The sequence below is a fragment of the Staurois parvus genome, unplaced genomic scaffold, assembly GCF_062004578.1.
Source record: "Staurois parvus isolate SC_StPar_1 unplaced genomic scaffold, SC_StPar_1.0 ptg000761l, whole genome shotgun sequence".
NCBI lineage: Eukaryota > Metazoa > Chordata > Amphibia > Anura > Ranidae > Staurois > Staurois parvus.
Genome location: NW_028318557.1, coordinates 201,230 through 228,491, shown reverse-complemented (window position 1 = coordinate 228,491; position 27,262 = coordinate 201,230). Strand labels below are relative to the sequence as shown.

Genomic DNA, 27,262 nt, shown 5'->3' with positions numbered 1-27,262 from the left:
CAGGACTTCCCCCATCCTCTGGAATTCCCTACCCCAATCCATCAGACTGTCACCTACCCTCATCACCTTCAGGCACACCCTGAAGACCCACCTCTTCAGGAAGCCTACCCCACCCTCACCTAACAGCTGAATTCCTCCACTCCTCCCACCACTTCATTCCCCACAGCCATTTCCTCCTGTACCACTTTCCCCTCCCTCCTAGATTGTAAGCTTGAAAGAGCAGGGCCCTCGTACCCCTTGTGTATTGTATTGTTTCTGTCTTGTCTCATGTTCTGTCCCCCTTGCTATTGTACAGCGCTGAGCAAACCGTTTGGCGCTATATAAATACTATATAATAATAATAATTAACCCCTTCACGCCTAAGGGTAAAACAAATCTTATAGCCTAAGCACAATTTTACAACTTTGACATGTGTTAGTAAAACCATACATATCATCACAACTACTTTGTACATCCAGGTGATTTATACCTTGTTTTTTTTTTAGAACAATTTGGGCTTTCATTTGGTGGTAAATGGTAATGGATATCCCTGTAATTTGTTTTATCAAAAGGAAAACTGAGCCCAAAATAGAAAAAAAAAATTTTTTTTTTAAATTCAGCTGTGTGTTTGTTACTACCATAACCTACCATCAAAGAACAACCCAAAATACACTTTACAGCTCTTGATGATCGCAGCAATACCATATATGTGTATTTGTACCTGTACTACAGCCCAGAAACAATAGTGCACATTTTTTTTTTGTCTAAAACTGACACTGATACCAATTTAAAGAAAAAAAAATCCAGGTATTTTTTTCTTTTATTTGATATTTATGTATTTATCTTTTGTTTACAGTTTTTTTTCTCATGCGTGGAGAGAGTGAGAGATACACAATGTATCTCTCTCCTCCATTTAGTAAGAAAAGAAAAAAAAAAAAAAACCAAGGAGGGGGCGGGCTTCACAGTGACTGATCACTGTGATAGCCAATCAGAGGCTATCACAGCGATCATGTGAATCAGGGCTCTGAGCAACACCCCGGTCTCTGTGCTGGGAGCACGCTGTGTGGTGCACTCCCAGCACAAAGAAAGGTAAGCAAATATGCGGCCCCATGGAAAAAAGCCCAGTTCTGTGAGGCAGCATATTTGTGTGACGTTGGCGTCAAGGGGTTAAGAAATTAAGTTTTAATATTTATTTTGTCTAATGCTCTATGAATAATTGTTATATCTACAGCTCACTGCGCACATCAAAGTTCCGTGAGCTGTACATACGAAAAGTATTTCAGGGTTCCTGGAGATCTCAGACTTTTTGCCAGGGATTCCTCAAAGATAAAAAGTTGAGAAACCATGATCTAGAGTTTGGAAACATTTCCAAAGTGCAATTTCTGCTAAGAGCAAAGCCTCAATTTGCCGTGTAACAAAATGACTACTTTTATTTTTCTGAAAATTTCCATTTTTTCCAGAAAAAAATAGGGATTTTTTTTTCCCCATGGCTTCAATCTTTCTGGAAATTTTACATCTCTAATCACAACTTTTATCATATAACAGTGTTTAGGCATAGTGATTGGCTGTTAGGCCTAGGCACTGCATCATAAGAGGAAGTCACATACTCTTCCATGTCCAAGAGTACGAGGTATTTTGCAGTCACAGAAGAAGGAACAGCAGGGGAGTGCTAGAGAGGCTACTATAAAGCGGTCAGTGGCAGGATTTACACTGTCAATTTCCCTAGCATGAGTAAGGTAACAATGTCTCCTTAAAATGAAGCATGTAATGTCTCCAGTAAAACAGTAATGATGAAATGTACCAACAATGACAATTTACTGACTAATGCATTTACAAGACCATAACTTGTCTTTTATGATTTATAGAGGTTTAAGCTTTATCAGTAACAGTTCTTACAAACCCCTCAATTTTGAATCGTATAGTAGTGTGGGATATGAACACAGAATTTTATTATTTAAAAGTTAAAAATGAATATGTACAAGTTTCTGATAAAACAGAAGATATTTAATGTATGTAATGGGGAATAACAGTTTCCAGGACTTCCTGACCAGCAATACAGTTTCTTAGCTGCCTGCGTTTACTTAACATACTAGATAACATAGGGCAATAAACAATCAAAGAAAACAAAATCTGCCATATCTCAACTTTTGTAATTTCTGGGTAAGTTTACTTGTAAAGTTTTGAATATTAGAAGTAATTCTTGCATATATGCAACTTTTTCACTTTAAGAGCTGATTCACACATGCGCGGTGTGGATTGAAGCTCAGGTTTCATAGCCAATTGATACAGTAGTTGTTCAGCGGTTAATGTCAGGTTTACATCAGGTTCAGGACATGATTAGGTCAGGATTTAATCCTGTCCACACATGCGATTTAGAAATGGTTCCCATAGAAGTCAATAGCCTGTAATCTGCACCGGAACCTGATGGCACTGCTCAGAAATCGTACATGACTCTTTCAAACCGCACTGAACCTGCACCTCCAGTGCACCGGACATACACCACATTGCCAAAAGTATTGGGACACCCCTCCAAATCATTGGATTCAGGTGTTCAAATCACTTCCATGGCCACAGGTGTATAAAATCAAGCACCATATTTGATACAAATCATATTTGTCCAATTACAACAAAGAAAGCAATTGTGATCAGGCTGAATATATTATTTTTTTAAACACATCTATTCATTTCTATATTTTAAAGAGTTACTCCACTTTTGTTAAGATTAACTCGTTGCTGCTCTGAAGGAATAGTTCTTTCTTTGATTGTCTCAATGTGCAAAGTGAATCTGAATGGGAGTGTCTTTTTTCCCATTATTAATCAGCTAATGTTGGTGTTCTAATAAGAAAAGTTGCAGTGTCAGCACTTTAAAAGTGATTAACTCTTTGGAGTATCTCACCAAAAACAAAATTTTTTTTGCAGTGGATGCCTAAAAACCATTTGCCAACTGCCTAACTGGGAAAATACGTCTTTACTTTGATGATTAATACTGCGGTTATGGCTGCAGCTAGGTACCATAATGCCACTATAAATTTTTCCCTCAGGCATCAGACTTTCTGTTAAAAGTGAACCAAGCAGCAGATTCATCACTGGATCACTTTTAGAAGCAGCTGGAGGGATCCCCTCCCCTGCTGCTTTCTGGTGGTTTTCGGGCTTACCTGGACAATTGGTAGCCTCAGGAACCGATCCAGCCTCCATTCACCTGTATGGCCTAGGACAGGGGTCTGCAACCTTTAAGACATAAAGAGCCACTTGGACCCTTTTCTGAAGGGGAAAAAAAGACTGGGAGCCGCAAAACCATTGCAACATTTAAAACAAATCCGACACTGCATATATTGCAAAAAGCGCTCTGGTCATGAAGGGGGTTTAAGGGCCCAGTAAGCAAAGGGTTAATCAGGGCCACAGTGTATCGTCATAATCACAATCATAGCCTTAGGTCAGTGGTGGGAAACCTTTTTTTTCAACTGAGCCAAATCTCGCCAAAACCACGATTGAAATTTATTTTGAGAGACACATTTTTAAAACTGAAAATACATCCCCCATATAGTAATTCATCCCCCATAGTAATTCATCCCCCATATAGTAATTCATCCCCCGTATAGTAATTCATCCCCCGTATAGTAATTCATCCCCCATATAGTAATTCATCCCCCCTATAGTAATTCATTCCCCATATTGTGTCAATTCACTTACCTTTGCTCCGCGCGTTCCTCTCGCCGTGTTCCCGCGCCGTTCCGGTCTTCAGGGCGGACTGTGAGAGGAGAGGAGTTCATCACGCTGCCCCGCCTACATCCTGACAGCCAATGTTTGGAGGAGGGAGGGGAGCGGGCGCCTGGGCCACAGAAGAGCCGCATTAAAGAGTGTAAATAGCCGCGGCTTGCCGACCACTGCAGCTACGGCAACCCTATTGCCTGTCACCTGGTGGGCAGTGTGCTCCGGAGCCGCAGCAAAGGTGAAAAAGAGCCGCATGCGGCTCTGGAGCCACGGTTTGCCGATACCCGGCCTAGGACCACCGGAGCAACGGCCTGATGTCACTTCCACTACGGTGCCACATAACCAAGGCCAGTTTTTTTTTTGTTTGTTTTTTTTAAGCAAAAGATCAAACTTTATGATCTTTTGCTTTTAAGGAGGTAGAAGAGTTGGGGTCTTATAGGTGGAGGAAAAAAAGTCTCAGGTGAGTACAGCAATGGATCCTTTGACAGATAAATGTCTTGTAATTAAAAGTCAGCAGCCACAGTATTTGCAACTGCAGACATTTAAGTTTTTAAAAAGTGAACGCTTTAAAATTTGATTTGTATCTTAGTGCAGATTTCTGGGAAAATCAGTGAGCCAATCACACAAGCAGGAAATGACACCAACAGTGTACGGAATGCCCCCAGGTTGCCATATTACATTAAATTTTACAGAAAATTACAGCGCTGCAAATTGAAAGGGAAAGGTAATTTTTAATAACATTCAACTACAATTCGGCTTGTGTAGCAATTCTGTATGTAATAGTATGTTTTTAATTTGCTATTATTTCCTGCGAAAGTGGAGTTACCCTTTAAGTAACCATATACTTACGATCGGATTGTATTATCAACCTGTAATATTCAGGCACCTTTAGTATGGATTGAAAATAAATCATAGATAGAGTGAATGCCTAGTTTCTGTTAGTCTACCTGTTAACATTAGCATTTATCTCTGGTAAAAATATACATACATATAATTCGTATTGAATTTCTTAGAGTACAGAAGAAGCACCTTACCTTTATTTCAACCTGCAACGTCTTACTGGAAATGGTGAAACTTCATTTCTTTTCTCGGTATCCTAATCATGCTAAAAACTCTTAGCCGACAATGAGTCTATTGCCACAAAGCAGAAGTACAATAACTGGAGAATGCAGCAAAGCGTCAGTCCGGAACTGATGTCCCCTCCCTGTCCAATCAGATTTCCTCAATGTGTTTACATTTGCATATTGTGTCAGTGCATTAGATTTCCTAGATTCCTGTGTCATACTTCTCCAAACAGGTTTTTCACATGATGTTATAATGGCAAGGAAAGTTAAACAAAATCAGGGTGATAGGTGAGTGTAGCATTGCTGTTTGTAATTCATTGTAGCCAAGCAGCTGTAGTTAGGAGATTTTCCTGTTTGGCGGCAATTGTCACACATTTGACAGGATACTTGCATTGAATTTCAACGTTTTTCACAGTTTACTAAATTGCATATTATTATAGGGTGTTACCTGGGGACTATTTTTAGCCATCTGTTGATGAAAGTTATGGTTAGTTGGCAATGTATATGTTTAGTGTTTTTTGTAGTTTCTTTATTATATTCAATCCTAAAAAATAAAAAAAAATTTTACTTTTTCTTTTGTCAGGTAAATATGAAATATTGCATGTGTGCAAGATTCAGTTATTCTGAGTCATTTGGGTTATACCTACAGGAGGATTTTGTAATTGGCAAACAAAAGCAGTGGACAGTCAATTATATCCCCTTCCCACTCAGCAAAACTCACTAGTTTTGTAGAAAACTAGTACTAGGCATAATCGAAGGAACAAGACCATACGCTACAGAAATCCCATTGGTAAGTTTATTGGGTATTGCTAGTTACAACCAGGCATACATAATAATCTTACCAGTGGGATTTCCATGGAGTGCAGTCCTTTGATTTTTCTATACAGTCAGGTCCATAAATATTGGGACATCGACACAATTCTAACATTTTTGGCTCTACACACCACCACAATGGATTTGAAATGAAACGAAAGGCACATATGCAAACTGTTGTAATTCCTACATCGTTCACCTGATTTGGATGTAAATACCCTCAAATTAAAGCTGACAGTCTGCAGTTAAAGCACATCTTGTTAGTTTCATTTCAAATCCATTGTGGTGGTGTATAGAGCCAAAAATGTTAGAATTGTGTCGATGTCACAATACTTATGGACCTGACTGTATGTATTGAGCTAGGCAAGCTCTTGTGACCCGCACCAAGAACAGTGGACTTTCCAAGAAGCTGTTTGGAGGAGCTTGGAGCGGTACAATTTTTCCTTTGATATTTCACAGTACTAGGTGTAGATCACAAATACAGAATTGTGTCCCTTGATGAACTCTAAGAAACAGATTTTGTGATAAGCACAAAAATCCTAATTTCTTTTGTGTTTATTAAGAAAGGCAGGATTCAGTTATTCAGAGACAACTGGATGTCCAAAAGCAATCCAACTGATAGGTGGCCAACAATAACAAAACTCTAACAGACCCACATAAGACAGTAGAACTGGGGGCAGCCTGCAGCTCAGAGAGCAGCCCGAAGGACCTTACTCCCAAAGCTGATTATGCTTGAATTTCCACCTCGAAAACGTGTGAACAGAAGACCATATGGCATCCTTGCAAATCTGTGTTATAAAAGTCTGATGCCAAAAACCCCAGAGAAGCATTCACAGACCCAGTGTAATGCTCTTTGACAGAAAAGGGTGGAACCATAAAACCTGCATGATGATCTTTCTGTGCTGCTACAAAATAGTTGAGAAGCTGGGTCTTCTTCACAGGAACCATTAGGAATGGTAAAAAGAGAGTCGGCTAACTGGAACAGCACTAACTACTGTACATCCAGGCATTGAAAATAAATTTCCTTCTGGTGTACTGTAGTTGAACAGAGAGACAGAAGAACAATGTCCTGGTTGAGGTGGAAGGCCAAAACTGCCTCAGGAAGGAAGGAGGCTACCAGATCAGACACATGCATGGAACACCAGGAACAAACTTGTAAGTGAGAGTGGAAAAGGAATATCCCTAATAGGTTCAAATGGGGTCTTGAAGTGTCACAGGAAAAACCACGTAAAAGACACCCTGCAAAAAAAAAGTCTGAATCAATTAATGGAAGTCTGCAAGGTCCAAGATTTTCCCTTTGATTATGCTCAGTGCCAAATATTAATCTAGGCCCAATTGTAGAAACTTAGAATTCAACTTTCCTCACAACAGGTGAAATATGCCTTCCACTTGTGATGATAAACCTTGGGGAGGTAGACTTCCTAGTTTCTAACAGTGTGGCAATTAAATAATCAGAGAGATCCCTGTCTCTCAAGACTTGGGCTTCAACAGCCATGCCATTAAAGTCAGTGAATGAGAAGCAGGGTGGTAAACCGGTACTTGGGACTGGCTGATCTGGAAGAGCCCACAGGTTGTCTGCCAGAAGTTAGCTCAGGTCGAAGTACCGAATCTGCCTGGGCCAGTTTGAAACTATGAAGAGCACCAGAATGCCCTCTATCTTGGTCCTGTGAAATAGAGAAGGAAGGCATTTCAGAGAAAGAAAGGCATAGATCAGACTGTACTGCATCTGCTTCTAATAACAAACCTGCTTAGTGTATTGTTGAATCTGGAGGCCAGAAGGTTCACATCCAGCATCCCTTGCTTGTGAAACAGGTCCTGAAATACTACTGAGTGTAAGGACTTTCCCCCCAGGTCCAGGTGCTGACGACTAAGGTAGTCTACCTACTAGGTTAGAATCCTTTCTACCTTACTTGCTGCAGCAAGACTCCTGTTTCCTCCTTGATCAATGGCGTATGCCAATGCTATGGTGTTGTCCAGCTTAATCCTGATTGGAAGATCCTCCAGTTAGGGTATTCATTGTTGCAGGGACAAGCTCTAGAAGGTTGACCAAGAGATGAGATTCCTCTGGCAACCAAGTTCCCCGCCCCAACAAAGTATCTAGGTCTCTTCCCCAGCCCTTTAGATTTCAGTAATGCAACTTAAAAGGTGAAACTAATATATGAGATAGACTCATTACATGCAAAGCAAGATAGTTCAAGCCGTGATTTGTCATAATTGTGAGAATTATGGCTTACAGCTCATGAAAACCCCAAATCCACAATCTCAGAAAATTAGAATATTACATGCAATCAATAAAACAAGGATTGTACATAGAACAATATCGGACCTCTGAAAAGTATAAGCATGCATATGTACTCAGTACTTGGTTTGGGACCCTTTTGCAGCAATTACTGCCTCAATGCAGCGTGGCATGGAAGATAATAAGCCTGTGGCACTGCTGAGGTGTTATGGAAGACCAGGATGCTTCAATAGCGGCCTTCAGCTCTTCTGCATTGTTCAGTCTCATGTCTCTCATCTTTCTCTTGGCAATGCCCCATAGATTCTCGATGGGGTTCAGGTCAGGCGAGTTTGCTGGCCAATCAAGCACAGTAATTCCACAGTCATTGAACCAGGTTTTGGTGCTTTTGGCAGTGTGGGCAGGTGCCATGTCCTGCTGGAAAATGAAGTCAGCATCCCCATAAAGGTCGTCTGCGGAAGGAAGCATGAAGTGCTCCAAAATCTCCTGGTAGACGGCTGCGTTGACCCTGGACTTAAGGAAGCACAGTGGACCAACACCAGAAGATGACATGGCTCCCCAAATCAACAGAGTGTGGAAACTTCACACTGGACTTCAAGCATCTTGCAGTGTGTGCCTCTCCATTCTTCCTCCATACTCTGGGTCCTTGGTTTCCAAATGAGATGCAAAAGTTGCTCTCATCAGAAAAGAGGACTTTGGACCACTGAGCAACAGACCAGGTCTATTTCTCTTTAGCCCACGTAAGACGCTTCTGACATTGTTTGTTGTTCAGGAGCGGCTTGACAAGAGGAATACGACATTTGAAGCCCATGTGCAGGATCCGTCTGTGTGTGGTGGGCTCTTGATGCACTGACTCCAGCCTTAGTCCACTCCTTGTGAAAGTCCCCAACAGTTTTGAATGGCCTTTTCCTGACAATCCTCTCCAGGCTGCGGTCATCCCTGCTGCTTGTGCACCTTTTTCTTCCACACGTTTCCCTTCCACATAACTTTCTATTAATGTGCTTTGATACAGCACTTTGGGAACATCCAACTTCTTTTGCAATTACCTTTTGAGGCTTTCCCTCCTTATGGAGGGTGTCAATGATGGTTTTCTGCACAACTGTCAGGTCAGCAGTCTTTCCCATGATTGTGATTCCTACTGAACCAGACTGAGAGACCATTTAAATGGCTCAGGAACCCTTTGCAGGTGTTATGGTTTAATTAGCTGATTAGAGTGGGACACTTTGAGCCTAGAATATTGCACCTTTTCACAATATTCTAATTTTCTGAGATTGTGGATTTGGGGTTTTCATTAGCTGTAAGCCATAATCATCACAATTATGACAAATCACGGCTTGAACTATCTTGCTTTGCATGTAATGAGTCTATTTCATATATTAGTTTCACCTTTTACGTTGCATTACTGAAATAAATGAACTTTTGCACGAAATTCTAATTTTTTGAGTTTCACCTGTAGATACTCCAAACAAACAATGTGTCTGTTGCTTCATGAAGGTTCCAAACCTGGCCAGACCGCATTACATAGCATGCATTCTTGATTTCCACAGAGGCAAGAAGGTCTCCCTGATGGCGGCACGCTTTGACAGGTGTATTCCAATTCGACTTGTCAATGCATTACCAATACATGTGCATTTTAGTTTTTTGTACGTTGTAATATAAAATTGTATGCAGTTTTCTGCACAGAAAAAAACCTATGTGACATTACCATTGTAGTGTGAACAGGGCACATAGAAAACATTTTTTTTTTTTGTCGTATATTTCTGCACAGAAAAAAATCCATGTGACAGCAACATTATGGTGTGAATAGGGCACAAAGAAAACAATGGTATTCTTTGTGTCATTGCAGAGACCTACTTTAGAAAAGAAAAAAAAAAAACATAGGTCTTTGCACATGGTGTGGTCAAGGGCTTAAAGAGCCCATGGAAACAAAAAGGTAGCAAGCAAGGTTAGAATGTTATTTATATGGTGTATAACTGATCATTTTATTGCCCTGCTTTCCGATCTTAAACTCACTAGAAATCGGGCATTGGGATTTACATTGAAGATGTAGTACAGTATCTGTTTATTTCAAAGAACATTTTTCCCACGACAACAAATATATTTATATAGATTAGGAAAGCTCTTTAGCTTGGCCATAGACTTTAAAAAAAAAAGAGCAGTCAAATCTGACATTTAGCAAACGTTCTCTTCAGGAGAATCCTCCAGGTCCATGTGTTTTAAATGATAGTGACTGATTCTCCACCAGGGAATTTTTTTTACTGTTTTATAAATAGACCTTTAAAGTTGACCATACATTATACAATTTGATTGTACAATCTCATTGAAATCTACCACCATCTTATGATGTAGATCTAAGTATGTCTGATTTGATACTGGATGAATAAGTTGTTCAGGTTTATCCCAATATTACATAATTTTGGTAATTCTATGGAAAATTGTACAATCAAACTGTATAATGCATGGCCTCCTAACAACAAATCTTTATGTGATCTATTTATATAGATAGTGAAGCAGCAGTTCCTGTTTTACTGTCTCAGTACATCTTAGATGGAAATGACATGTACAGTTACGCCCCAGTTTTCCTGGCATGAAAAGGTGTGGCTAATGTTAATTACTCTTTCCACATTACACGCAATCATTGCAAAAGTTGGCCTACCTTATGATTATATTATTATGCGCAAAATGCAAAAATATTACTGAAACGTTCAGCCACTAATAATAATAATATGTAAAGAAGGAAAAAAAAAAGGTTAATGTATTTGAACTAGATGGCTGGAGTTGGACTTTAATATAAACCATTTTACCAATGTGAGTGGACGTGTATATGTAAACCATCACCTTGTAAAATAACCCATTCAGTTTATAATAGAAATGGGAAAAAAACCCATTATAAATACCTTTTTTCCCCTTTTTTTAAGCAATCACATACTGTACCCTCTGTGCTCAGCTGCATAAGAAACTCAGGGAGAAAAAAAAAACAACAAAAAACCATACAGCAGTACAGCGGTCTTCCCAGTGAATGGCTATGCATGTCAGCAGAAGTCTGATCATTGGAGGAGAGCAAGCTCAGAGCCAGCACAGCTAGATATAGTGTTTAAAGTCCCAAATAAAGTCCCAAATGAAAGTTCCAAAAAGATAATCTTTGCCGGTGATTTCACAATTCTTCGTGTCTCCAAACAGTATTAGTGGTATAGTCCAAAAAAAATCTTCATATACCTCAAAGAAAAAAATACTAAACATAGTGTGTTATCCCAAATATTATCATAAAGTGCCACACGTGTTACATGCAAGCAAACTACCTTGCCACAGCAACCGTGAAATAAAAAAAAAATTTCTATGCCTTAATTATCAATCCACTGCACACAAATATCAGGAGTGCATAATTACCCTAAAGATAGTATCATAAGATCCATCATATAGATGAGATTATTTCCAGCCTTTTTTCATCAACCTTTCCAGCCACTTCCCACAGACCTCAAACAAACCTGGGATCAGTGTATATAATAGATAATAATTACACTTTATTGTAGCAACTTACATTAAAATATGATGAGATCAGCTTCCATACAGTGAAAATGGTTCCACAATAGCGCCCCTCCCCAGTGGCACCTAGGTATCATCACCATACCACTCTGGAGGAGAGACAAATCATTGGTGGAGGATTCAAAGATAAACACAACCACATGTAGAGGATTCCAGGACAAACACAACCGCATGTTCCAGGATCTAAGATGGCCGCCACGACACTTTCGGAAGAGCGTCACCACTTCATGTGCCCTGGACGCGTTTCGTCACATCCGGACTTTTTCAACAGGGATCTTGATACCATCTTTAGGGTAATTATGCACTCCTGATATTTGTGTGCAGTGGATTGATAATTAAGGCATAGAAATTTTTTTTTGTTATTTCACGGTTGCTGTGGCACGGTAGTTTGCTTGCATGTAACACGTGTGGCACTTTATGATAATATTTGGGATAACACTAGGTTTAGTATTTTTTCTTTGAGGTATATGAAGATTTTTTTTTGGACTATACCACTAATACTGTTTGGAGACACGAAGAATTGTGAAATCACCGGCAAAGATTATCTATTTGGGACTTTAAACACTATATTTAGGTTTATTGAAATCAAGTCTGCTTAATTTTGATTTATTTATGTATGTACTTCAGGGGAAGGATTGCTAAAGTGACTTGGTGGGGTGGTTTAAGTAAGGAAGGATAGTGCTGTTATTTGTAATATAGCACAGCTAGATAACTGACCATGCTGTGCTCTCATGCCTAGTATAGTCAGCTTTTAATAGGAAAGTAGAGGGACTGGAAGGAACACCAGGGATTTTCACACAAAAGGAAACAATACAAAGACAACAGGATAGTTTTTCATACATGTACATGGTATAGCAGGCACATATCGTGAATATTAAATATTAGGCTTACATATTCTTTAAAAGTCTTCATACAATGACTATTTTTCAATCATCATGTGTATATGGGGAATCCATATTTGCTTATTTCATATACAAGCTCTACTTGTGTCATACTTTGCTTGTACTCTTATTTCACTGCAAGTGGAACAATGTTTATATGAATAAAGCCAATAGACCCTGCAGTCTCTACTGATTGTGATCTAGGTTGCCTAAGCTGGAAGTGTTAGAATACCAGTTTAATACGGGGTGAATAAGAGGTCATTTTTTTAAAATTTAAAAGAAGATGACATGCGTGCTGCAAGTCAAGTCCTATCTTCTACTTCAGTGTGGCAGCGTTACGTATAACATGGGACTATGGGGGCAGTTCACTAAGTGCTAAATAATGACTGAAAAATGCAGTAAAATAAAGCATGTTATACATTTTTTGCAAATATGCAACGCACTAAGAATTTTGCGGTAAATAACATGCAGTAAAATATCATTATTGCGGTAATTACCGCATACTTCATATGATAATTGTAGCTGGTTGTTAACCCCTTGCCCTCCAGAGGATTTACCCCCCTTCCTGACCAGGCCATTTTTTGCGATATGGCGCCGCGTTACTTTAACTGACAAATGCACTGTCATGCAATGTTATGAAATTTATGTCCTGTTTTTCCCCCCACAAATGTAGCTTTCGGTGGTATTTGATCGCCTGTGCATTTTTTATTTTTTGCACTATAAAAAAAAAAACAAAAAAAAAAACAAACACGACAATTTTGAAAAAAAAACCCCCAAAAAACAATATTTTTGACTTTTTGCCATTACACATGTCCAGTAAAAAAAAATAAAATTTCGTCATAAATTTAGGCCAAAATGTATTTGGCTACAGGTCTTTGCTAAACAAAACTGTCAGCACACTGCTTTGTATTGCTCTGCTATGCAGAGCAATACAAAGCAATGTGCAGGAGCTGACAGGGGAGAGATCTGCATTGTTTTCATAAAGGTCTCTCCCCCATCAGTGATACTCGGTGGGGAATCACTGGCCAGGACCCGGTGACCAACAGCTGAGGCCACCAATGGCGGCGTGGGTAGGGCTCGCACATGCATGCACGCCCCCTGCCCAAAAATGCAAAATCACTTATGTGATTTTGCGCAGCCCTGCTGCGCTGTAGCAGTATTTCTGCTATAGGGTGGAGGGAAAGCGGTTAAGGAAGCCTTAACAACAGATGACTAATCAGCTGTCAGCGGTTGTCCCACTGACAGCTGAATGAAAACAAAAAACATGCCAGCAATTACAGATGATGAAAAAAAAACACAGTGTGGGGCTTCTCCCCCTCGGCCCTTCGGATCTGATATGGATTTTACGGAAGAACTCACACCAAAAAAAAAAGAAGAAGGGGCGGTCCTTAGGTCTGTGGTATGGATTTTGGGGGAACCCCACTTCAAAATTTAAAAAAAGGGCATGTTGGGGTGGGGGACCCCTTGCTGCATCTGAAAAAATACTGCATGTGATATACCCAGCTAAACTCTGGTGATAAATATCGCAGTTTTTAAACTTCCTGTTCTATTTGTGAATTGGACTTAACAGCTTACCGCATGGTTTTTTTTGTGGTATTTTCCGAAACATTTTAAATATTAAATAAATACTGCAGAAGTTTTTTTTTTTTTTGTGAATTGGATATTGTTACTGCATGCAATTAAATATCAACATATACGGTTTGCATAAATTAAGTGGAACTTCACTCTCTCAATCAATATTGACTATTTTTAATCTTTTTGCTGCCAACATTAGTAAATAGATACAGTGCATTGAAAAAGCATTTATACCCCTTGAAATTTTCCATATTTTGTCATGTTACAACCAAAAATATAAGTGTATTTTATGTGATAGACCAACACAAAGTGGCACATAATTGTGAAGTGTAAGGAAAATAAAATGCTTTTCAAAATTTTTTTACAAATAAATATCTGCAAAAGTGTGGCGTGCATTTGGATGCAGCCCCCTTTACTCTGATACCCCTAACTAAAATCTAGTGGAACCAATTGCTTCAGAAATCACCTAATTCGTAAATAGAGTTCACCTGTGTGTAATTTAATCTCAGTATAAATACGGCTGTTCTGTGACGCCCTCAGAGGTTTGTTAGAGAACATTAGTGAACAAACAGCATCATGAAGGCCAATGAACCCATCAGACAGGTCATGGATAAAATCGTGGAGAAAGTTAAAGCAGGGTTAGTTTATAAAAAAATATCCCAAGCTTTGAACATCTCACGGAGCACTGTTCAATCCATCATCTGAAAATGGAAAGAGTGTGGCACAACTGCAAACCTACCAAGACATGACCTTCCACTTAGACAGGCCGGGCAAGTAGAGCATTATTCAGAGAAGCAGTCTAGAGGCCCATGGTAACTCTGGAGGAGCTGCAGAGATCCACAGCTCAGGTGGGAGAATCGGTCCACAGGACAATCATTAGTCATACACTCCACAAATCTGGCCTTTATGGAAGAGTGGCAAGAAAGCCATTGTTGAAAGAAAGCCATAAGTCCAGTTTGTGAGAAGCCATGTGGGGGACACAGCAAACACGTGGAAGAAGGTGCTATGGTCATATGAGACCAAAATTGAACTTTTTGGCCTAAAAAACCCCCCAAAAAAACACTATGTGTGGTGGAAAACTAACACTGCACATCACCCTGAACACACCAACCCCACCATTAAACATGGTGGTGGCAGCATCATGTTGTGGGGATGCTTTTCTTCAGCAGGGACAGGGAAGCTGGTCAGAGTTGATGGGAAGATGTATGAAGCCATATACAGGGCAATCTTAGAAGAGTCTGCAAAAGACTTGAGACTGGGGTGGAGTTTCACCTTCCAGCAGGACAACGACCCTAAACATACAGCCAGAGCTACAATGGAATGGTTTAGATCAAAGCATATTCATGTGTTAGAATGGCCCAGTCAAAGTCCAGACCTAAATCCAATTGAAAATCTGTGGCAAGACTTGAAAATTGCTGTTCACACATGCCCTCCATCCAATCTGACAGAACTTGAGCTATTTTGCAACGAAGAATGGGCAAAAATTTAACTCACTAGATGTGCCAAGCTGGTAGAGACATCCCCAAAAAGACTTGCAGCTGTTATTGCAGAGACAGGTGGTTCTACAAAGTATTGACTCGGGGGGAGGGGGGGGGCTGAATACAAATGCACGCCACACTTTTCATATATTTGTAAATAATTTTGAAAACCATTTATCATTTTTCTCCCACTTCACAATTATGTGCCACTTTGTGTTGGTCTATCAAATGAAATCCCAATAAAATACATTTACCTTTTTGGTTGAAACATGACAAAATGTGGAAAATTTCAAGGGGTATGAATACTCTCACTGTATATTATATTTACTTGTATTAAACTTTTTTTTCACATTTCACTTCTTGGTTTCTAGGCCTAGGCAAATGTCATGCATCCAAGATGTCTTCAGGAGTGGAGGAGGGATTTTCTCAGCTAAGCACACCCTCATGCCTGAGCTAAGAGTAGATGGTTTTCATGAAGTAAATGCTACATGAATCACATGCCCTTACTCAAGATGGCCATGGCAAGAAATGCTAGCGGGGTGTTTTTCAGCAACGTAAAACATGAAGACATGGACAGTTTGCTTTGAATAATAAAAATGAATTAAGTAGCATTTTGTGTTTGTGAAGCTCGGATACAGTGTAGTTCCACGTGAACCCTCTCACTTCCAAGTCCGTACATTGTATGGACCAGCCAGTCAGATTAAAGCATTCTGGCAGCTGTGCTACTGCCTGCTACTGCATGTGTGCATGCCCCCGCCATGCTTGCCCATCTGCAGGCTTGGGATCGCTCCCCTTCTTGTTGACCCAGAAGCAGCGAGTAAAATGCCACTTCCTGATCCCCCTTGTCAGTGTCCTCAGCCAGTATGGCCAGGAAAGAAACTAATGCGTTGCAATCTGAAGTAAACTCTGTAATGGATTCATTCCTATGATCATCAGCTCCATCTAGTGCCAATATTGTAAAGCGCTGCGCAAACTGTTGGCACTATACAAATTCTGTATTATATGAATAATCATATACAGTATATTTTCTCATGGAGGTTTTTAAAAAAAAAAAAAAAATGACACCACATTTGAGCCACTAGATGGAGTTGATGATCATAGGAATTCATCTATTATAGAAATTACAAACAAAATTAATTCAGGCTGCGCAAATGTTTTTTTAATAGCACGTCTAAATCCTAAATCAGTCTGAAAAAAAAAATTTGGGTTTTAGATATATTGTAAACTACAGAAGTATTTAAATTGTAATACAGATAAAACTTGCATGTGAGGTCATTGTACTGGGTATAACGATTTGATCCTGATGAAGATATTGAAAAGGTTACTAACAGTAGTAAGTGAAATAAGAGGTCAGTGCACAGTTGAAAAATTCTTACCATCTCTAATAATTGTGGCTCGTGGTTTCCCTTGGTTGGAAATGTGTTCTAGGCATATTGCATTGCTGAATGATAAAAGGATTTACAGTAAATGCTTAAAATATTATGTAAATAATGTGAACTCTTAATGCAATCTGTAATATTTGACACTGTATTGAATTTCTTCTATAAAGTCTCTTTAATATTATCAGTGGATCAGTAGATTATTTTATAACCCCCTTATATCTATCCATCTACAGCCCCAGTGAAGGCACAAGACTCAAGCTTTATGAATCTTTTTGATAATCAAAGCTAATATAGATTGAACAGCAATTGTTTTGTGATCTCACACTCGCTACACATAGGGTTTATTTACTAAAAGAAAATAGATTGTTCACTTTGCAAGGAAAGTTGCACTTTGCATGGGAATTTGCCCCAACTTCCCTTGCAACGTGAAGAGCCTGTTTACCTTTAATATATCAATTCCACTGTGTATATGTGTGTTCTTTTTTTTCTGGTGCGGGTGGGTCAAATATAAGGAAAAACAATAAAACAACTGCCATTCAATTCATGTTAGATTTGACTAACAATAATGAATGGAAAACGTTTGATAAACTACTACTCCACTCATGGGTCCATCTATCCTAACATTGATCAGAATATTGGACGACTGGTTGCAAATCAACTTTTGTTGTGACACTCATATTTGCCTTCATGCAAGTTATTTGAGATAACCATCTTGAATAGATACACAATTATGAGATTGTATTCTGTATTGTAAATACAGTCAGTCATGGAAAGAAAATATGTTTAGAATGTATTGCTTTCATGGGTTCCCTGCAGCCAAGAATGCAACTTCTACTTTTTTTAAAACTAGAAGACTAATAGAAGACTAATATCATTGCTGCGAATGTTGGATGCTCAGAGAAGTGCAGCCCATGGATACATGATCTGTTGTGGCTATTACAACAGAGCATTGTGGGAAAGCATGCAAAGATGCCTAATCATCAACCTTTACCAGCTTAAGGGTATTTGCACATGGTACTGATGTATGAACATCAGATATTCAAGGCATAAAAAAATACAAGAATAGGCTGTATAGCACATGCGTGTACACATGTGTAAGTGGGGCCAGCCGTTCGGTACCCAGAGTGGAGAAATGGCACATGGAGGTCAAGCCATGCAGAAAAGTATATTAACGCAAAAGTCCCAACAAGGTGGCAACAGGTTCTTTGTAACATGGCTATACTCAGCACTGCAGTACTTCACAGAAGGTCTCGCAAAACAGTCTCAGTATTATGGAAGAAACTTTTATGGCTTACAATGTCTGGCAACATCTGATGGAGGTGGCTGAAAGGTGGTCTGGCAACAAGGCACTTGAAGGTGGGAGAGTACCTTGCTGGCAGAAGACGTAAATTCGCTGTCCTTCCTCCACTGGACCTTTTCCCTGTGCTAGACACACTGTGTCAGGTGTCGACTGGCGGTAGCCTCTAGCGACCCACAGGCCGGAATTCCTCAGGGAGCGGAGTCTAAGCCTCAGTCTGCTGATTCACCAGAGCCCCTGATGGTGGGGATGGACTTGAAGCAGCCTGAGACCAGGTCACGACCCCCCGAGTACAACCAGCTGTGGTAGGGGTAGCCACCAATGGCAGGTGGCAGGTGAGAGCCAGATGTGAAGAGGTAGTAGCGTAGTCAGACAGGCCGGGTTGGTAACAGCGGAGGCAGATGATACAGAGTGGCAGGCAAAAGAATAAACGGGTCACAGGCCAGGTTCAGCAACTGGAGGTCAGACAATCAGGATCAGGCAGAGAATAGTCAGGAGAGCCAAAAAGGTCAGAGCAGGAGAGGACAACAGGATCAGGATCAGGCTGGGTCGGCAACAAAGCAATAAGACGGGAACAATCAGGAACAAGACCATACAGCAATTTGGTGATGCACAGGGCTGGTTTAAATAGTGCGTCCTGTGCTCTCACTGGCACCAGGCGTGCGTCCGCAATCGCGAGTGCGCATGTGCGGCCGCCGCGATTGCCTAAGCCCTAGTGCTCGCTGGCTAATGCATGTCGGCGTTCCGCGCATGCGCAGACCCGCGTGCTGCCGCGATCCCTAACACACTGTCCCTATCCAGCAGGTTCCTGTCCCTGACCTAGTCATTTCACAAATGTGCGCCAACTGCAGTGGAACAGTGCTACCCATGCTAAAGATGGCCAGTGGACATCCAGAGCAGCAGCATCCAATCAGACAGCTCTTTCTCTGAGGCCTCCATAGGTGTAATCAGGAGAACGACGACGACTCCTCCTGTCCTCCCTGCTTAAGTAACAACGCAGGGAGGCCTAACTGCACCTGTCTACACAGGTGTAAAATACTTTTAATCAAGTGAGTGTGGTGTATGCGCGTGTAAAAATACTGAACAGCAACACACTTTTGTAAATTTTGTTTATACTGAGATATATATAATATATACACACACACAGTGTATCTCACAGACATGAGTACACCCCTCACATTTTTGGAAATATTTTATTCTATCTTTTCATGTGACAACACTGAAGAAATGACACTTTGCTACAATGTAAAGTAGTGAGTGTACAGCTTGTATAACACTCTAAATTTGCTGTCCACTCAAAATAACTCAACACACAGCCATTAACATCTAAACCGCTGTCAACAAAAGTGAGTACACCCCTAAGTGAAAAAGGTCCAAATTGGGCCCAAAGTGTCAATATTTTGTGTGGCCACCATTAATTTCCAGAACAGCCTTAACCCTCATCGGCATGTAGTTCACTAGAGTTTCACAGGTTGCCACTGGAGTCCTCTTCCACTCCTCCATGACGGCATCACGGAGCTGGTGGATGTTAGAGACCTTGCCCTCCGTTAACATATGACCCTGAGGAAGCTATATGCGAAATGTGTTGGCGTTGAAGATTAACACAATCTATGTGGCTATGCAATTAACTGTAAAGAGGAGGTTATGTATTTTTTTGGGGATCTTCTTTCCAATCCCTGCTGGTTTTAAAATGTATGAAATGCCTCAATGTATTCTGAATTATGTAGAATAAAATATAATTTTTTAAATGAAACAAAGTGTGGTCTCATGTAGTGCCTATAAAGTATGCTATTATACTGTCTAGGTTCTTGTTTTTTTTTTTTATTTCAATTGGATGTGACACATTGAAAGCTCTCAATATTCTTTATTGGAAGGATTTATGCATCTAGAGAGTGTAAGGAGACTGGGGACAAGAGTGGAGAAAATATTTACTTGGAACTGAACAAAATGAGAGGGTGCATTTTGGAGTTTTTGAAGCTAGAGGTTCTTGTCCCAGCACTGCCAACAGGCACCTGTACAAAATATTTAGATATCTAATGGTGTGTCCAAAGGCCTCTCTATTATGGATACACTCTACACAGAATTCAGGTTCCAGTCTGCCCTCTATCTAATGGCCATCATTACTGGTCACTGATGCTGGCCATCACTCTAAAGCTGACCATACACTAGTAGATTTTCAAACAAACATTCATACAAAAATTCTCATCTGTGTAAATTTGAGGAGTAGATGACTTTTGTTTAAAAAGGACTTCAAATTTTAATTTCCTTTTACATTTGATTTTGGAATGAATGTAATTTCACCCCAAAATTCCACCCTGCTCCCTCGAATTTTCACATCACTGCGGTTGAAAACAAAATGTTGATTTGACCCCACTAATGATTGGAAAATTGAATACATGTTCCTGAAAATAAAGTTTTCGAATGAAGTTCAAGTGTATAGCCAGCTTAAGACAGGTACATTGAGGGCTAAGGTCAGAGCTTAACCTTTTTTTTTTTAAGAAGTTGAGATTTGCATAATAAAGCATCTGCTATACAGTTCTATTATTATTTGTTATTCACAAGTTTACTTTAAAATTGTGGCACTCTAGAACTTCCAAGGCACACTGGCCGACATAATTTCTTGTCTCATATTGCCATACGTGTGGGTGATGTCATATTTATGGACGGTAGATTTTTGGACTGGAATTTTAGGGTGAATGACAAAGTGGGGACACAAAGTTTCACATTCACACACACTGCCACCCAGTTTTGGTAGCTAGCATTTTAATTTAACAGTCTTCTTTTCTCAGAATGCTTAAATGTCTTCACTGTCAGAAGAACAGATATTGTTTGCTTATCCTATACTGTATTTCTGTTTGTAAAAAGGGTGGTGACTTCAGTTCATTGTTATATAACAACCCTCTGCCTTGTGAACTTTAACCCGAATGGCTAACAGCAGACTTGTTCCTTCATAGATTGTCACACAATGTCACTCCCAACTGAAGAAAAACCTATGATTCGTCAGCTTGATATTTGCTGCACCTACTCCCATGTTATCAACAGTCAAGACTGGCGTATGACTGCATGGACATAAACCCGTACACAGTAGGCTTGAGTCACTTTTCTTGGCAATAAAAAGAATTATAACATCACATGCTCCTTGGCTCTGAAGAGCAAACACAGCTGCCTAACTGCATGTGTTAATTTATTAGATATATTGATTTTTATAATGTGAAAGCATTTGACATAATCCCAAAGACAGCCATTCTTATTTGAGGTTTGTGTGCAGTTTTCTAGAAGTAGTTCTAGGTTGTTGATGCTGAAGGTTTTTCTGTTTCAATATTTTTATTAAGAAAGTTTTGTTTTAAGAATACAAGCTCAAGATACGCCCACGCAGGGGTAGAGCAGAATAATAACACAGATACATCCTGATGACTTGTATTAGCCAAATAACGAAATCTCCAATGACATCAAAGAGGGACAGCAAAAAGCCAAACCAAATAATTAGCAAACATTACTGGAAAAAGAAGAGAAAAGAAAAAAAAAGGTTAGAAGAAAGGATAAAGAAAATAAAACTACAAAAAAAAAAAAAGGAATCAGAAAGAAAACATGGAGGAAAGGGAAACTAGAAGAATCACAGATCCAGGGCTAGCACAGGCAGCGACTAGAAGAGGCCATAGCTACTGTAGGAATTAAGGAATCTCGGATGAGAATCATGAAGAATGCTAGACATTTGTTAATTGATCAACATAACATTCATCCGGGTCTTCACCCCTTGGAAGACAACCGAAGAAGGGGATCTCCAAGCTTGAGCTATAGCACGTTTGGCCGAAATAAAAATAGGTAGGATGCCAATTTCTGCTGAGACCTAGACAGACCCAAAATTGGGCAATGCAGGAGGGCCACCCTTGCATCCTTACGGACCGTAATATGAAATAGTATTTGTAGCAAACCAAAAACTCTAGACCAGAAGCCTATCAATTGCGGGCACGACCACCAAATGTGCAAGACGTCCCCACGTAGACCACAGTTCCTCAAACGCCTATCTCCACCAGTCGGATTAAAGTGAGCAGTCCGAGCCAGGGCCCAGTACCACCGCAGGAGAACTTTGTAGGTTGCCTCAAGAGTGACTGTATTGAATGAACATTTTGCCACCATCCCCCAGGCCCTACGCCAATCCTCCTCCACAATTGAGACACCCGATCTCGCTCCCATTGAGAGACATAAGACAGGGGTGGTGAGGAGGTCCTACTGTTAAGGGAGGCATAAATTACAGAAATGAGACCAGGGGACCCTGGGGAATGCTGACAAACGTGCTCAAAGGGCATTTTGTGGTAAGGGTATGTAGAGGTACAACGGAAGGATAGGACCCAGTGGCGCAATTGCAAATACCAATAATATTCCTGTGGCGGGACCCCACTTGATTCTCGAAGAGACTCCCATGATGGAAACGTACGAGCGCTCAGAAAATCATGTACAATAACAAAGCCATGGGAGGTCCACCAAGAGAAAGAAGGGGGATGCTCTAGGCCTGGTGGAAATAAAAGGATTATGCATCATCGGCAATAGAGGTAGAAATGATTAAATCAAATTACCCGAATATTTTACAGAATCCCAGGTTCATAAACTGTGAAGCATGATAGGGCTCAAATCCGGAGGGCGCAACTTAAGCGGGAGCCAAAGCAATGTAGTTAAGGAAAGCGGAGCACAGTTGTGTAATTCCAAGAGTACCCATTCTGAAGGTTTTTTACCTTCATGCATTCTATACATAAAAGGTAAAAAAAAACCTTCAGTATGCAGCTCCCCCAAAAACTTTCAAAAAAAAAAAAAAAACACACAGATGTGAACATGACACATATGAAAACATGTTATTTGGACCGTAGTGCATTTCTGCAAAACTGAAAATGCACAAGTGTGAGCCAGGCCTAATACTTACCTGAGCCTAATCTCAATCCAGCAAAGTGCACGAGAGCAACTCTCCCCAGTCTCTCTCTTCTCATTGGCTGAGATACAGTAGTGGGAGCCAATGGTTGCCACTGCTGTCAATCACAGCCAGTGAGGAAGGGAGGGAGGGACCACTCTCTGTGTGTCTAATAGACACACAGAGCAGGGCTTGAGAGTGAGCACACACAAGTGCCCCCGGTGCAAGCAGGGGGAGGGGAAACCTGAAAAGAAGGAGGTAAGTATGACATGTTTGTTCTTTGTTCTTTTTTTTTTTTTTCTTTAAACCTGAACATTTTCAGTCACAGCACCCCAAAAAATCCATACCAACAGTGAAGTTTGGAAGTGGGAACATCATGATGTGGGGCTGTATTTCAGCATATGGTACTGGCAAAATCCATATCATTGAAGGAAGGATGAATGGAAAAATTTACCAAGACATTCTTGATAAAATCTGCTGCCATCTACCAGGCTGATGAAGATGAAATGAGGGTGGACATTTCAGCAAGAGAATGATCCCAAAACACAAAGCCAATAAAACTCAATTGGTTTCAAAGAAAGAAAATAAAGATGCTAGAATGGCCCAGCCAATCACCTGACTTGAATCCAATAGAAAATCTAAAAACTAAAAGATCAGAGTTCATAGAAGAGGCCCATGGAACCTTCAAGATTTGAAGACTTTGTGGAAGAATGGGCCAAAATTACATCTGATCAATGCATGCGACTAGTTTTCCATACAGGGGGCATCTTGAAGCTCATTACCAACAAAGGATTTTGTATGAAGTATTAAATAAATTTCAGTTACTGTGTTCAATACTTTTTCCCTGTGTCATTCCATTTTAATACACATAACTTAATGTCTGTACTATTTGTTTGCATTTTTCTTTGTATGTATGGGTTGCATGGGTTATTACTGACATGAAAATTTTGCATATTGGATGTGCCTATAGCATCTACCGACTGTAGGTTCTGTGAGGTTTACCATTTTATTGTATCTGCTGCACGCCTACAAATAAAAAAACTGATTGCACAATCTCTTTACAATTTACCAAAACCTAGAAACATATACCTGAGCATATACGTGACTGGGCTGATGGGTAGTTTGGGTTTGGTAGGCTCAAGGTTTTTGCCTTCATGTATTCTATGCATGAAGATAAACTTCTGTTTGCAGCAGCCCCTAGCCCACTAATATTTACCTGAGGTCCATCTCAATCCAGCAATGGGCACAAGAGCCTCGGCTGTCCAGGGACTCTCCCTCCTCATTGGCTGAGACAGCAGCGAGAGCCATTGGCTCCCACTGCTGTCAACCACAACAGTGAGCCAATGAAGAGAGAGCTGTGGCTCTGAATAGACATGCAGAGCAGTGGCTCAGGAGAGAAGGGCCAGGAGCGCAGGCGGAGGAACCGAGAAGATGAAGATTGGGGCTTCCATTACACAGAGCAGGTGAGTGTAACATGTTTGTCATTTAAAAAAAAAATAAAAAGTGCCTTTAATATCACTTTAATATACTGTTTTACCTACCAAAGGATTTGTATTTTTGTCCATCCAGTCCTGAGATTTACAAGCTCTACCACACAGCACAACCTTGTCGGTCAGGTAACAACCTGCTGCAGTTCAATAACACTTACAGGTCTTTTCCCTACCCCAGCCTGTGACTGAACAGTGAAAGGAGAAGCAGTTGACTGATGAGCCCATCTCTCTGACATCCTGCTCTCTCCTCCTTTCAGTAAATCAACGTGAGCACTGTGGCACTTCATGTGCTGCATCCTCCTCTCCCAGGTATTGTTCTACAAAGACTGTAAGAGGCTAGAACCAACTGAAGTTATGGTACATACACTGCTTGTATTAAAAATAAACACATTTATTGCCATATTAAAATACAGAGCTGCATTATACTAAAAAGCTGTCTTTTATATCTACCAGGAATTCAGCTTTAGGGCCTGTTAAAACTAGCCATGTGTGAAAATGCTTTGTTTTAGTGCGTGGGCTGGTGTGATGCTCTGTTTCATGCATGGGTTACTTTTTTTTTTCTTTTACTTTAAAGAGCATTCAAAAGCTACTCTCAATTCAATTATTTGCACTGCAGCACATTGCACTGTGATGACCTGTAGTGCCATCTGAAGAGCTATGGGAAATTCAGCATATCTGCATTTTTTGGCACCACACATCACACTAGTGTTGTGGTGTGAACAGGGCACATAAAAAGCAATTGTTTTGTGTGTGCCCTTGCTGTGACTGGCATTGATGAAGTACAGAGTAAATAATTGCACATACTGTGAATGGGCCCTTAATGTAGTCTTTTCCCTTATTTAATTACAGGAGGTAATAAGGACACATAATATCAGACAGACTGCTAAAAAAACATTTTAAGCTCTTATTTGACTCTCAACCTTACTCCATGTACTGTATATGAATACCTACTTTTCAGTGGTGCAATCTGAGCAAAATACATCTTATAATGGAATATAAAAGGGCACATAAAGTACTTTGCATTACTAGTATCACCTCTTATGACACCATCACAGCTAAATGATTAAATATTATGCCATAGTCTAGATAAGCCTAGGGGCCTCACTTTTCACACACGGCCCATAATGGAGGACCTCCTGTCATCTTATCCATTAAGTCACCCCCCCTCCCAACTCACCCCTGTTCTCTGATGTGCCCATTATTAGCCCCCTGTACAACAGAAAAGTCTGTGTACACTGAAGAGTTAATATGTCCACTCCTAGATTTATGTATTTATGAGTGGGTATGTGATGGGGTGATTGGGTAGGCCAAGGTAAGCTTGGCAGCAATGCTGGATAAGTACAGTATATGAACAATTCAGGATCTTGTCGGTCCAATTACAGGGCCACCAATGCATGCATTCAAATTCAAGCATATGCATGCTTCCATACACAACAGTATTCAGGCTAAACAAACATTTAGTCAAGTCATGAATTAAATGAAAACTCCAGGAAATTCAGAAAAGTTAAAAAAATTTAAAAAGCTATTATCCTATATCAATACAAACAGTGTGAACACACAATATGGTACACAAATAAGACAAAACATTAATTCAACTACAAGGGCTCTTTCACACAGGCGGCCAGGAGGCAGTAAAAACAAGAGACTGAGTTTTGGTTTCACTGCTTCTGAATTACCAACCCAAAATCTAACATTGTAGCCTGACAGGGCTGTCATGGCTGCATTTTTTTTTTTGTGGCTGTATCATTTTTAAAATCAAGCTGCAAAGTTTGACAGTGGCGCTGCCTGTCAAACTCAGCCAATGAGATCGGTGCAATGTAAAATAAGTTTGGAAATGTAAAAAAAGTAAAAAAAAACAAAAAAAAAAACACAACTCTCTCTCTCTCTCTCCAATGAATGTCTGTCAGCCTCTACTCTACTTCCCTCTGAACACCGATCCACTGTGGATTGTTTTTCAGAAGGTGGTAAGCACTGCTGTCTGACTTAGAGGGACCTAAATCAGTTTCCAATTTACAGTGCCTGTTCCATCAAACTCGAGAGATTTTAGGCAGCAGAGAAGCAACGCTCCTCATCATTGCATGCTACATTGATCTGAACCAAAGCTTCACTTGACTAAGTTTTGATGACCCAGCGCCATCTACAGCTAAAATTGAACTACTACTCTGCATAGAAAGGAATAGGCATTATCAAATCTCTTCTCTGATCTCTTTTGTAACTTGCAAACAAAACACATTTAAAAGCAAAAGTATCAAAGTCTACAGCTTACATCATTAGCCAGCAAGGTCTTCACTAAGATACAGTTCTAAGGATATGTATCTTACGTTTGGACGGTGCCAATGGACATATGTACACTATTAAAAAAACGAATGAAAGGGAAGGGAGGAGCAGCTAATACTTGGAAACCAAGAATAGTAAACTGCAAATACATTTAGACAAGCGCTCCTCAGGATGCAAGTATATTGCATACAAAATGCAGACAGTGTCTAATAACCACAATTTTAATGTGCCAAAATACTAATATAAAGAGAAAATGTAAAAAAATAAATCATAACAAGTGCAACAATTATATCTTATATGTCATCAAATATATATCATATATCCATAGCCACTAATATATGAGTGACAGTGTGTCCATCATGCAATATAACTATATTTAAACGTCCATGAACAAATGTGCAAAAATGAGTCCTTTTTGTTATCTTTATAAATATTTGTGTTTTTAAACACCACCACCGGAAAAACTGAATGAACTCACCAAAGCTCCATGCTGGTAATGTAATAAACCAGCCAATAAGCAGTGGCTCAGGGAGCAACGATCTGCAGGAATGCCGACAGCCTGTACAACTCTATGGATGAATCCTTGTATATACTGTAGAACACCATATGAAAAGGAAAGGAAGAGGAAGCTTCATA

The 27,262-nt window shown here is 40.1% G+C and overlaps 1 protein-coding gene across 2 annotated transcripts in view; it reads right to left on the bottom strand.

Annotated features, from left to right (window-relative positions):
- Nucleotides 1–27,262, bottom strand: part of ARL11 (ARF like GTPase 11) — a 74,416-nt gene that overhangs the window by 18,294 nt on the left and 28,860 nt on the right. The window contains exon 1 of one of the 2 annotated variants that reach the window (XM_089654380.1): nucleotides 4,725–4,869. The exons of the other annotated variant lie outside the window; for it this stretch is intronic. The gene's annotated coding sequence lies outside the window, so the exon portion shown is untranslated. Of the gene's footprint in view, nucleotides 1–4,724; nucleotides 4,870–27,262 lie in introns of those variants that run through there. 2 annotated transcript variants of the gene reach the window in all.